General features: G+C 40.7%; 1 long non-coding RNA gene across 1 annotated transcript in view; it reads left to right on the top strand.

Moving 5' to 3' along the window:
- Nucleotides 1-8,911, top strand: part of LOC105547775 — a 14,474-nt gene extending 5,563 nt beyond the window's left edge. The window contains exon 2 of the long non-coding RNA XR_001007268.1: nt 8,582-8,911. This is a non-coding gene — a long non-coding RNA (uncharacterized LOC105547775). The remainder of the gene's footprint in view (nt 1-8,581) is intronic.
- The last annotated feature ends 5,409 nt before the right edge of the window (nt 8,912-14,320 follow it).

Below are 14,320 nucleotides of genomic sequence, written 5' to 3' on the forward strand. Positions count from 1 at the left end.
CTAAGGTTTGGGTACTAGGTATACTCTTTGCTACTTGCATGTCACTGTTCCCAAGCCTTTTCAGTAGACAGGGTTAGGGAGTGTATGTGTGTGTACCCAGTCAAGTTTCACCAATTATTCCAGTAATGTTCTTTATTGCAAAAAGATTCAATTCAAAATCACATATTAATTATGTCTCTTAAGTTTCTCTCAGTCTGAAATAGCTCTTCGGTCTTTCTTTGACTTTCATGACTTTGACGCAGTTGAAGATTATGGGCCTGTGATTTTGCAGAGTATCTCAGATTGGTTTGTTTGAAGTGTCTGCGTTGCAGAAACTTTTTGGCAGGAATATCAACAAAGTGAAGCTGTGTTCTCCTCACTGCACCCCATCAGGAGGTGAGTGATTCCACTGTTTCTTTACCTATGATGCTCTCTTTGATCACTTAATTAAGGTGGTGTCTGCCAGGCATCTCCACTGTAAAGTTACCTTTCACACTTTGCAGTTAATAAGTATTTTGTGAGGAAGTGCTTTGAAACCATGGAAATACCCTAAACGTCCTCAAACTTTTAATTTATTCATTTACTTTATATGAGTATGGACTCAGAATTTCCTGTTTTACTCAATGGATTCTAATCGCTTGCAGTCATTACTTGTGATATTCAAATTATCCCCAGTTAGGCCCGGTGGAGCTCTGCAAGCCAGCCTCTGTGTTTTTTAGACATGTCCCTGTCATTCTTTAAGGATCGCCTTGCCTACTGGCACCACAAGATGTTTCAGGCTTATTTTGTATTTTTTTTTTTTTTTTTTTTTTTGAAAAAGAGTCTTGCTTTGTCACCCAGGCTGGAGTGCAGTGGCATGATCTCAGTTCACCGCAATCTCTGCCTCCCGGGTTCAAGCAATTCTCATGCCTCAGCCTCCTGAGTAGCTGGGATTACAGGCGTGTGCCACTAAGCCCAGCTAATTTTTGTATTTTTAGTAGAGACGGGGTTTTGCCGTGTTGACCAGGCTGGTCCTCAAGTGATCCACCCGCCTCGGCCTCCCAAAGTGCTAGGATTACAGGTATAAGTCACCACGCCCGGTCAGCCCTAGTTTCCTTTGATGGAGAATGACATTTAGAAGCTAAGGTTTGGGTACTAGGTATACTCTTTGCTACTTGCATGTCACTGTTCCCAAGCCTTTTCAGTAGACAGGGTTAGGGAGTGTATGTGTGTGTATGTGCATGTATATGTCCACACACATATTTATACCTTGTCTGTAAATATTGGAAAGCATGTATTTTCAACCACAGATTTCATTTTCCCTTTCCTTTTTTTCTTTCTTGGAGACAGAGTCTTACTCTATCACTCAGGCTTGAGTACAGTGGTGCCATTATGTAGCTCACTGCAGCCTCAACTTCTTGGGCTCAACCAATCCTCTCACCTCAGCCTCTCAAGTAGCTAGGACTACAGGCACACAACACCACACCCAGCTAATTTATTTTTTAATTTTCAGAGAGAGGGTCTGACTATGCTGTCCAGGCTAATCTCAAACTCTTAGACTCAAGCAGTCCTGCTGCCTCGGCCTCCCAAAATGCTGGGTTTGCCACTGTGACTGGCCCCTTCCCATTTTTGTAATTATTTTCTGATGGTAAGAAGCCTGGCTCCCAATATCTTTGATCTACTTATTAATATGGTTTGGCTCTGTGTCCCCACCCAAATCTCATGTTGAATTGTGATCTCCAGTGTTGGGAGAGGGACCTGGTGGGAGGTGATTAGATCATAGGGGTGGGCTTCTCCCTTGCTGGTGTCATGATAGTGAGTGAGTTTTCACAAGATCTGGTTGTGTAAAGGTGTGTAGCATTTCCCCCTTAGCTCTTTCTCCTGTCACCATGTGAAGATATGTTTGCTTCTGCTTTGCCTTCTGCCATGACTGTGAGTTTCCCGAGGCCTCCCTACCAGGCCTCTTGTACAGCCTACATGCAGAACCGTAAGTCTATTAAAACTCTTTTCTTTATAAACTACCCAGTCTTAGGTAGTTCTTTATACCAATGTGAGAATTGACTAATACACTTACCCATTGCTCACTCCCTCTGTGTGCAACCAATCTCCCATTGCTAGCACCACCCACTTTGCCATGCAAATGCCTTAGCCCAGCTCACACTGCTCAGACTCTGATACCTTGCTCTGTGTGGGAGTTTGGAGGTGGTGAGCAAGTTGGTTCTCCTCCTACTCTTTACCCAGAAGCAAAAGAGAACCACATATTAAAGAAGAGAAGTAATTCTGCCATAAGAGAGCAAGTACTCTCCACAAGAACGGACATTTTGTGATGCCATAAATTTGCCCCATGAAGTCTGCTTATGTCTCACTGTCATGTGAAATGTGCTAAAAGTTTGAAACAGTTGAAGGGCAGGAAGGGTGTGGAAGTGGAAAATCCTAAAAAATATATAAAGAGAAGTAATGAGAGGGTGACATAAAGGAGAGAAAGGAAGTAGAAAAGAAAGACTTAGTAAGATAAGTGAGAAAATAATATAAGTAAGAGAAAGTAAAAAGTGTAGGAGAAAAAGAAGATAAAATGAACGATTGATTAACATCCCCTTTCCAAAGCTGTTCCCTGAAGGCCTAGTAAATCGGCTGGTAATAGGCTTGTAAGATACAATCTCTCAGCCACCAACTTTGGCATGTATTAAATTAAGGAAACAGCAATGTTTCTACGATGTTAGCAGTGAGTTACTATCTTTGAGGCCACAAATCCAGCTTTCCACAGAAACTCAAATGCAGCAGCCTCTGGATCTTCCCAGGTATTTTTCAAGTGCCTCCCAAGAAAAGCACTTCACAGAGCACAGGGACTCATCCTCACCAGTTGAACCATCTCATTAACCATGAGTTAATTCTTAAATTTCTAAAATAAATGCTTTTGAGTTTTTGAGAATGAAAAGAGCTTCAACCTTCTGTGGTCATGGGGAAGTGTGAATTCCCCAATCTAATTCATCTCATCTGTTTCGTCCTCCAATTGGCCCTCTGCACCATTGATCGGTGCTGCGAACTCCATTTGTCTCCATGTGCCCACCTTCCATTCCACCTCATCTTACTGCAATCTAGTATCTGCCACAAGCTCTTCATGCATGGAGGGTCAGAATCCTATTCTCAAGTAAAAGAATCCTTATATAATGACCTCTTTGCTGCATCTGTCATAAAAAAAACAGTAGGAAGAGCCCATGGGTTAGAGGATGAGTATTGGCAAAGACCAGCAGAGAGCCTGAGGAATGCAGCTGAGAGGGGGCTAGTCCTCATGGGCAGCAGGGAGCTAGGCTTAGGGTAGCAGGGATATAAGTGGCTTCCCATGTGTAGTTGTACTGGCTTTGTGGATACTGCAAAAGAGTTCCCCTCCTTTCTCCTAAAAAGAGGAAACTAGGTTTGGCTAAACAAGGATGCAGTTCACGGTTACAGGGGCTCTGGTGCATTGAGTGTTGTTCCAGTGGCTTCAAAAGACAGCTGTGGCAACTGGGGAACCAACCATGCTGCTCCAGGGCCTGCCATGTGCTCACCATCCACCCCAGTCCCCTGTGTCTCTGCGACTCTCCCTATCCTGACCTGGCAGTGGCTATCATGGGTCTCTCAGAGTCTTGGCCCTTCAAGCCTGAAGAATAGCTTTAATAGCCCAATGTTGCCACTGCCTGAGTGGGGTGGTGGAATGTTCTCCTCATTCACACCTCATCACAGAACCAGAGACGGTGGGGCAGATGGAAGGAGTGCATCTGGGTATTATTCTGAAGCTGAGGCTTCATAAGGAGGTGCCCATATGTCTCCCTCCTCCACTGTACTGAGAAATGGGTATTACACCTTTGTCTTCACTGGGTCCTTTCCTTTCCCCCAGCCCCACTCCTAGTGCCTCACACACATGGATACCTAACCTGCCACTTACTCAAACTGCAACTTTAGATCAATTGGGGATGAAGGAGGCATACTATTCTTAGAAGTCTTTACTGCCATCTGCTAGAAAATTGTCAGAAAGCCCATACAAATGTACAATGACTATGTGAATGGCACCCCCATAGTTGTGCAGTGTGTAGCTTTCTCACTGCAAGCTGCAGTCTGTTCGATGGATGAAAAAAATTCAATGCTTGTAGCCAATGCTTATATTCATTTTTGCTAATAATTCTAAACTCTCAAAATGGGGTTCCCAGAAGTGCTAACAAGGAACAATGATCTAAATTAACATTAATTACTCCCTTTAGGTGGAAGATCCACCAAATATTTAAGTTCAGATCAGCCAGAAACTGCCAACACAAGGGGCTTGAATGATTTAATAAAACAGCCAGTGATAGATGTGAATGTTTTCATGGCTTAATGATTTTTTTTTCCATGTGGAACTAGGAGGCTGGCAGTTTGCAGACTATAGCAAGCACAACATCAAAATTTGTCCTCAAGTTGTTCCTGCTGGGGGCTGGAAAGAGAGGACTGGCAGGGTGTGGGCCATCCAGCTGAGCCCATGGTAAGGGGTGCTGACAGGGTCATACAGTGCGTGTTTGGCTGAGTAGGGTGAACAGGTTGCTCACCAAAAGCTGTGTACCAGAAAGACTGCTTGGTCCAGCAGAAGGCAATGTTTTCTCATTTGTCTGCCCATAGGGGATGCGGTTTTCTCATTCTCACAAGGACTAGCACCATACAAGAGATTCCAATTGTCACTGCAATGCTGAGCCTAGTAACAGCAGTTCCCTGAAATCAGCATCTCTTGTGCGATCCACAAAACCAAACACCCTGGCTCTTTCTTTCCCTTTTCTACATGAAATCATTCATAAGCCTGTCATGAAATCTCTGTGTTCTAAGTTCAGCTCAGTGACTTTGTGAGCTGGAAACTCTCTGTTCCTGCAGATTACTCTTTTCTGCTGTCTGTATCTCAAGAGACTGACCTTCAAGGGTGGCGTTAAACAAGCTTACTTGCCTCTGACTTCCATCTGGTTTGGCCAATGAGAGATGCTGGCAGACCAGTAGGCTGCCAGGCAGGCTGGAGCAAAGATTGATTAATGCTTCCTCCCTGTGGGCCACAGGTTGGCAGTGTCCATGTCATGGGCTGAATTAAGTCCCCCCAAATTAATATGTTCAATTCCTAACCCCCAGTACTTCATAATGTAACTGTGTTTAAAGATGGGACCTTAAAGGAGGTAATTAAATTAAAATGAGATCATTAGGTGGGACCCTAATCTAATATGACCAGTGGCCTTATAAAAAGAGGAAATTTGGACACAGGTGTGGGCACAGAGGGAAGATCATGTGAAGACTGGAAGGAGAGAGGCCTTAGAAGAAACCAACCCTGCCAGCACCTGTATCTTGGACTTGTAAGAACATAGATCTCTGTTGCTTAAGTTATCACATCTGTGCTAGTCTGTTATGGTACCTGAACAAACTAATACAATCCCTCTACCAAAGTCACAGCTGCAGTCCATGCCCCCACTCCTAGAGCTCCAGTTCTCTCCTTGGGCTTGGATCATGGCATCCTCTCCTTACCCCTTCAGGCTTAGGAGAAAGCAGGAAGGGTCCCTGCTACTGCTTCCCTACCACTGCTGGTTCCTCTGAACTGTGCACATGCCTTTGTAACCGCCTTTATTCAACTCTTCTTCAGTTACCCCACTCCAGTGTACCGGGTATTACTTGCAGGAACTTAGATGGATCCACTTGTTCCCCTCACTATTTGCCTGAGCTATTCCTAAAAGGTAATCCTACCTAGTAGAAATAAACCAAAATGGCTTATCAGGTGAGCCCCCTTCTGTCACATTACTGTGTAAAAAGTATTTTCTAAGATTTCCATGGTGGCAAGAAGCTGCTGGAATATGCAACCTAACAGCTCTGCAAAAATAAAGGTACTGAATTGTAACCAATGAATGAGAAACTGACTGCTTTGACAAAAAAAAAAAAAAAAAAATGTATGCTATGGAGAGGACACTTTGAAGGTGAATATTTAGAATTGTTTCCACCACTGAGAAATGTTGATTCTGAAAACAGTGTTACCATTATTAAAAATTCTGATACGTGCATGTGCTGAAAACTGAGAAATGGAATTTTTCTACATTATTTTAAAATATTTTAAATGCAGGCTGGGCACATTAGCTCACATCTGTAATCCTAGCATTTTGGGAGGCCAAGGTGGGAAAATCACTTGAGTCCAGGAGTTCAAGACCAGCCTGGGCAATAAAGTGAGACCCAGACTCTATAAAAAATTTGTAATTTAGCTGAACATGGTGGTGCTTGCCTGTAGTCGCAGCTACTTGGGAGGCTGAAGTGGCAGAATTGCTTGAGCCCAGGTGGTTGAGGCTGCAATGAACTATGATCGTATCACTGCACTCCAGTCTGGTGACACAGCAATATCATCTCTTATACAAACAAACAAAAAACCTTTTAAATGTACAATTTCAGAGAGCTTTGGACATATCTTTATGTCCAAAAACAAAGGGTGGAAATCAATATATTAAAAGAATATCTCCACTCCCATGTTTATTGCAGCCCTATTCACAATAGCCAAGATATGGGTTCAACTTAAGGGTCCATCAATAGATGAATGGATAAAGAAAATGCGGCATATGTATATAATGGAATATTATTCAGCCATAAAAAAGAATAAAATTCTGTCATTTGCAGCAACATGGATGGAACTGGAGGCCATTATGTTACGTGAAATAAGCCGAGCACAGACAGACAAATAGCACATGTTCTCACTCATGTGGGAGCTAAGAAAGTGGATGATTGCTAGAGACCAGGAAAGACAGGAAAGAGGGAGAGATGAGAGGGAAAACAAGAATATAAATGTGTTTATTACCACTGAACTGTACACTTAAAAATGGTAAAGATGGTAAATTTTAAATGTCTATTTTACCTCAATAAAAATAAAGTATAAAAAAACTGAGAAGTGGGGCTTTTCTAAATTATTTAAAAATCTTTCAAATGTACAATTTTAGAGAACACTGAATATATCTTTATCTGTCTCTGTCTCTACATATCTATGTAAAAATGGTGCATCAATCAGACTTCTTTGCCTTCTGACTTTCTCTGGGTTTGGTCAATGGGAAGCACTTTGATTAGAATATAAGAACTATTGATTGACCCAAGGCAGATGAAAATGTATTGGTAAACTTTCAACAGACCCTTTGCATAGCTGGTGGATGTGGGTGAAAAAGTGAGTCTAACTTAGCAATTACAGCCAATAATGCCCTTCTTGCATTATTTCTGTAGTATTGTTTTAGCCATGAGAATCACTAAAGCCAGGTATCAAAATAGACTGATCTTAGAAGCAGACTTTTGAATTGTGTCACAAAGTGTTATACCAAACTTTTCAAATGAAGCATATTCAGTTCAGTTACATATAAATATAAAAAGAGTATACAACCTTAATAGGAAAGCAGAAAGCAAAAAGGGTTTTGTACCATCAAGAAAATAATATTATTTCATCTTTTCCTCATTCTTTTTCGTTTTTTGTTTTTTGAGACAGAGTCTTGATGTGTCACCCAGGCTGGAGTGCAGTGGTGTGATCTCGGCTCACTACAACCTCCGCCTCCCATGTTCAAGCAATTCTCCTGCCTCAGCCTCCCAAGTAGCTGGGATTACAGGCCTGCCCCACCACACCCAGCTAATTTTTGTATTTTTAGTAGAGATGAAGTTTCACCATGTTGGACAGGCTGGTCTCCAACTCCTGACCTCAAGTGATCCACCCGCCTCGACCTTCCAAAATGCTGGGATTACAGGCGTGAGCCACCGCCCCAAACTCTTTGCTTCATTCGTTAACATTTTCTCTTTGTCTGTTTTTAATTACTATGTTAGTTCAATAGTACATATAACATATATATAATTTACAAATAACAAGTATTGGGAGTATCTGCTTAAAAACCTTTTCTGAATCCAGTAAGCCATCCAAAATGCCTGGAAACCACTGAGCATTACACCATAAGGGGCTGTAAAATAAAAAAAATCTGTACCCAGAATCTTAGAACTTCAGATTGACACATTCAATGTGTGTCAACGAAAGTGGGGGATGTGAAGGAGGAACTGCCAGTGCCACGCAGCTTCCCACATTAGTCAGGAGAGTATGTTCATTTAGTTGAACCACCATTTCTCAGAACGTTTTGGAAATATTTGGAATGTACTCGGAGGCCTAAGGGACCACCCAGTCAAAACCCAAACGAAAGTCTTCCAAAGACAACATGGGACAAAATGAGGGTCAGCTCCTCCCAGCTCCACATCCGGCCAGCGGTGGGCTGGGCAGGGCAGCCATCTTGTCCCACTCTGGCCACTTCCGCGCATTCCTGACTGTCACAGGGGGCCTGAGCCTGGGGAATGAATGTTATCACTGCAGGCAGTGTGTACAGGTGACAGAGAACACTCCAGTCACGTCAGAGAGAAGAGCCATTTAGACTAGACTAGGGGGCAGTACCCCTGGAGCTGAGCTTTCTTGCCTTTCCCCTAATGCCTCCAGCAAAACGAGACTCCGGTTCCAGGCAGTGCTGTGGACAATATGCTTATTTACTGCCTGACCTTTCAGGCAAATGGCTGTGAAAATACTTTGGTGGCTTGGAGATATGACTATACAGTTTTGTAGTGAAAGCTGCTTCCAAACTGCTTTCTGTTATTTTTTCAGGATTCCTCACTGATTAAAATCTGATTACAAAACAAGGGACCTAGAGAGACGTTCACTTCACTACTTCTCTACAGATGCCTCCTGCTGCTTCCAACTTTTCTCCTTTAAGGCAGGGTGAATCCAAATCATGGTCTCAGCCCTGAAGGAGGCACCAAAGCAGTTTCGTTGCCCTGCAAAAAGCTTCTAGAGGAGCTCATCTGAATGCCTGAAGAAACCAGCCGCCTTTGCAATTATCTAAAAGGAATTGAGTCATTTTAACAAGACATTATTTCAGCCATCCATGGTCACAATCATCTCTTTGAAAAAAAAATACTGGTGGTTTGTTGTTTTGTTTTTTTGTTTGTTTTTAATATCCATTATGGAATGGTCTGATTAGACAATGGGGTTTCATAATCTAAGGAGGTGAGCCCATCGCTAACCTCCTGCTGTGCTCAGGGGTGGGGCTTCTACACACCAGGAAACTCCAGATAAATGGAAGCACAAACTGCTCTGCCCAAAACCACACTCTGTGGTGCCAAGGCTGGCAGATCCTGCCATTTTACAGACTAGGACCTCCAAACTGGGTTTTCCTCTTTTTCATCCCTGCAAAGAATAAGAAAGCACATAGTCCCAAGTCCCTTTCTCAAGATGACCCTCCAAATGGACACCTGGAACAATCAAACAGCCTCCGACCAAGAGGCATTGTTATTTACTCCACACACCATCCTCCAGCTTGTTGCAAAACCTGTCTGCCTTCTCACTGTGAAGGGTAATGCACACACTTTTAATCCATTTGGCTTTTTGAAAAATGAAGGCGAGGCCTTGATTTACTGTGGTTTGCCTACCCTGCTCTATAATGCCAACAGATTATTGGGACTGGTGGCAGCCTTGTCCATCATGTTTTATGGCTGGGGCCATTCCTATCTTGGCTGGGAAGCTGAGAGTGGAATTTTAACTATGAATTTTCTTGTGTTTAATAGGCTAAAGTCAAAAGGCCACATTCTGCCTTCAGATATGCATGAACAACTTCCAACTGGAGTTACTCATGTATATCTGAATTTAGTTAAAATATTCCAACACCTAGCCACCATTAAATAACATACTTTTTTTTTTCTTTTTAAACCTTTTTAATGTGCATATGGATGAGTGAAACAGCATGTATAAATTAATCAAAATTATTCACTCTTTTTGAGGAAATGTTTGGTTTTTAAGAAACAGTCATTTGGACATTTTACTCTCCAGTCCTGCTCATCTATTCTACCTTGATACACACTAACCACTGAGCTTCTTCAAGCTTATCTTGAAGGGCTTATTAGCCTCTACCCTTCCTGTTACTTAGCGGGCAGCTGTGGTAGAGTGGAAACACACAACAGGGCCGGATTCAGAAGAAGCAAGATCAAAGTCCAGCTCTAATAATACTTAAATGAACTTGGGCAAGTCAATTAATCATCTCAGTATCTATTCATCTGTAAACTGTTGACTTCATAAGATTATTGTGTGAATTCAATAGATAGTGTTACCTTTTTTTTTTTCTAAAGAACTTTGCCTGTTGCATATGCAAAAAAAGGTAACAAACAAAAATCCAATGCTGATGAAGATAGTAAGGAGAAACTTACGGTCACACAATGAGAGAAGGAGTATAAAATGGTACTACTCCTTTGGAAAGCAATTGCAATTAATATATTGATAATATTGACCATTTAAAAGTGCCCTCTTTGATCCAATAATTCCACATATGAAAATTTGTCTTTACCTCTATATGTAAAACTTTTCTTCATAGTATTTTTATCATGGAAAACAAGTGGAAACAATCCAAATTTTAAGCAAATAAGGGAATGTTTAAGCACACCGTCATATACACTTAACAGAATACTTGGGTTAAATTCTTGTAATGTTAAATGAATAAAAATTAATTCAAAATACATATTCTGCATGATCACATCTTAGTAACAGAAACAACAAAAAAGCCTTAAAAAGGACTAGAACAAGTAGAAAAAATTTTTCAGAAGTAATTTTAGAAGAAAATCAGAAAGTGCTTTGGATACAAAGAATATAGGAACATTTCCCCTCTTTGAATACTTAATACTATCTACATAGATGGCACAAAGTATATATTAAATGAATTTTTTAAAGTGTTATACGTTAGCTCCTAATTAGCAAGAACACGCTGCTCAGCTAACTTTTCAATTAATCAAAACTTTACCTTAATTAGCCCTGGAAAATAGGTTTTTGCAGTGGTTGTATCTTATTTTTCCATCCAGCTATCTATAGGATCATAGAGATTCAGGCTAACACATTTGGCATTTGGTCAAATGGCAAAAGCTTGGATTTAGCCATTGTCACAAGGAGCAACATCAAAGGAATTCTGAAACATTGCTCCCCACATACAGCATGGCCCATGTCATTTGATCTTCAAGAATGCAGAGCAGTGGGTGATGAATGTTCTTGACAGGAGAGCCAATGTATACATTTCCATCAACAGGAGGAATGGGTGCAGGCCAAACTAGCAATGGGTAGTACGCTGTAAGCACAGACAGCCATTTGTAGAGGTGTCAGCATATTGTACAGAATTATACATAAGGAGGGACATGTGATAAATAAAATTTCATTAATTTATAGAAATAAACCAAAGCATCCAAAATAGGCAGCTCCATGCATATTTGGTCTTCTAACCCACAAGAAGTAATATTTATTGCCTTCATATGAAAGCCAACTTTAGTGATATTCCTTTGTGGTAATATTATGATATACCATTTTGTATTCCTAGCATGTCCTACAACCCTCGTTATGGTGCACTTATGAGCAGAGCACCACAGTCAGTACACCAAGAAAATAAAAGGTAGTTTGTATTGAGACAACCCACTTAGAGAAATGAATTTTACAGAGGGGAGAAATAATGTCTCTATGGCAGAAATTAAGTCAGTTCTTGAATTTCAAATGGAAGTGTCTCCTCACAGCTGAGTTATTTAAAGAGCAAAAGACCAAACATGCACCTCAATTACAGGAAATTAAAAGCCCCATGAAAGCTCACAAAATCATCAAAAGTTATAAATGAAAGGTAGCTTATAAATCTTCTATTACCCACCACACAACACATACACACATTTTTATAGATGAGGATACAGCCCAGAAAGGTTAGATATTTTTCCAAGATCACACAGTGAGTAAATGGTAGAGCCAGAATTCAAACCCAGGACTCTTGGCTCTCTCTGTTTTTCTTGCCTCAATGCTCCACAAATACCAAAGGGCTTGCAAGCTGCAAACCTGAACCAGTACTGTTTATCAGACATTTGGGAAGAATTGTAACATGATGGAAAGAGCTTTCAAGTCAGACTGGAGTTTAAATCCCGACTTGGTCACTTACTTGTATGGCCTTGGATAAGTCAACCTCCGGGTCATTTATAAAGCAAACATCGTGACTCCTATCCGCAGTGTGGTGGTGAGAATCAAATAAAATAATGTACACTAAGTGCCAAGCAGGGGGCCTGGCACACCGTGGGAACTTGAGGAGTATCTATTATTACTATCACATTACTTCCTTGGAGGCATACCCAAAGTCCTGAACTTTCAGTCTTAGCCTGGAAAAGAGAGTATGGGTCCAAATTCTTCATACTTCTCGACAAAGCCTGTGTGGATGTTTCTGTTCACGGCTGTGCTGCGCCAAAATAAATCTAATTCAATCTGGACCATTAAATGCTTGGCACCATGTTTTACGCTAATCTCATCAGTTGTTATTTTCAGTTTCTAGTTTACCCAAACAATCCATTTTTAGAGTTAGTGACCAAAGCTGCCAATAAAATAGACTTATCTCGAGAACACCAGGATCCTCCTGAAGGAATGTCAATACACACACGTAGCATACGGCAATGCTTTATAAGAGTTTGACCACTGGCCTGCAGTTGGCCAGCTCAACTGTAAACTCAGTACTATTTTGGGGTATTAATATCTATAAGTGCTTAATATCCCAGCCACACTGCTATCCACTAGGTTTGAATGTCCTTTATGGAGTGAACTTGATCCTCCCGTTTCACTTTTGGTCTCTCTCCAGAGAAGCTAATGTACTGGCATAGTTCTGCCATTTGTCAGCCAGAAGTCTGGTTACACATTTGCTCGTCAATCTAAACCTAACCTATTCTCATATGAGCACTTGGGGTTTCATGTAAATCAACCAGACGTTCTGTCATTCACCAGCAATATCTCTCCATAGTATTCTACACCCATGTGCCTTCATGAAATATTTCATTATGCCGGTGGAAGAAATATTCAAATGAATGTGCTTTTTCAGGGATGGTGACACCAGAATGTTTTAAATCTGTTCATTACCACAACAAGGATAAATGGCGTTTCTGCCAAAGACTTTTGATAACGGGTGCAGTAATGCATGCCAGCACTTTCTGAAATTAAAGGTTCTACCCTGAGAGGTAAGTAGGATAATGCATGGCTAACAAATGCAAACCCAAATTTCAGAACTGAGTGTTTCTTGTCAGTGTCACCGATCGCTTCCAACAGACGCTGCCTTAGGGAGTTTGTAATGTCATTTCTGCTCTCCTGACATGAACGTCCAGGTGAGCCTACCCCAACGTTTGTAAAAGAGCGGATCCTTATTAACTTAGCATGCTTTATTGTGATTTTTCTTACATTTGGACTCACACATGTTTTTAACAGCTGCATTTTAAAAATCTGCTATGGTTTAAGAACAGTATTTCATAAAAGCCTTAGTTCATTATTCAGTAAAATATTTTAATAACCAGTTGAACAGTCTCTCGTTAAGATTTTAAGATATTTGTTTCTGATTGTACTAATTAATTGTTAAAGTTTTTTTAAAAAAAATCAGTGATGAGACTCGTCTTCACTAACTTTTTGGCATCTTCAAGAGGCACAAAGGAAATGAGGAACTGGAAATTTAAAACAGGAAAATAAATATCAGTTCATATTTGCATTGACATATGCATGACATCGGACCAGTTAACTTCAGTATCTCTGGATTGTAAAATGGTGTTTTAGTGTAGAACTAATACATGAGAATTATGGAGAAAATGGAGAGAAAAGGGCTTCCAATTCAGGTTATCTATGAAGAGCATATTTTATTCTTACAAGTGTCTGAAAATACCTGGTATCATTACTATTCACCATGAGAACTTTCAGAAGTATGACCACTAGCACTGTAAAGAACAAAATCCAATATCTGTGGAAGGCTATTCATCCAAATAATGTACCCTCTAAAATTAAAAAAAATCACAGGTAGAGCTATATTGTATTGGCTCGTAAAATACCTAAAATGGACAGAATCTGATCAGAGAGTAATAATTTTCTTCTCCTATATTTTTAGATTCTGAACAAGCTCAGAAAGTTAGTTTTTTAATACAGGGTTTTGAATATAAAGTCACTTGGTCATAATACAAGTATTGGTGTCTGCCTAAGGAAAATTTTGTGCCTCAGTGATATGCAAAAACGCCTTCCTCTTTAGAGTTCTCCTTTCTTCATTCCCCATTCATTCCCATTGTAATCTTTTTCCTCTGACTTGCTCCCTCTAGTGTTCCCTGGATGAAGTACAATAGCTAAAGCTCAATTTACAAACACACAAAATCCTATTACTGCAATCTCTCAATGTTTTCCCCAGTTACCATACACTAAAGCAAACTTAGCACCAGATGTTTTGGCCTTGTGAGTTGTAGGTGACAGCAAGAATTTTTAATCAGAGAGCCTCAAACTTAGTGGAATATTGTATTCCAACTTCAGATCCTCAAAGGGGGCATTTAT

The sequence above is a fragment of the Mandrillus leucophaeus genome, unplaced genomic scaffold (genome assembly GCF_000951045.1).
Source record: "Mandrillus leucophaeus isolate KB7577 unplaced genomic scaffold, Mleu.le_1.0 Scaffold110, whole genome shotgun sequence".
In the NCBI taxonomy this organism is placed as follows: domain Eukaryota; kingdom Metazoa; phylum Chordata; class Mammalia; order Primates; family Cercopithecidae; genus Mandrillus; species Mandrillus leucophaeus.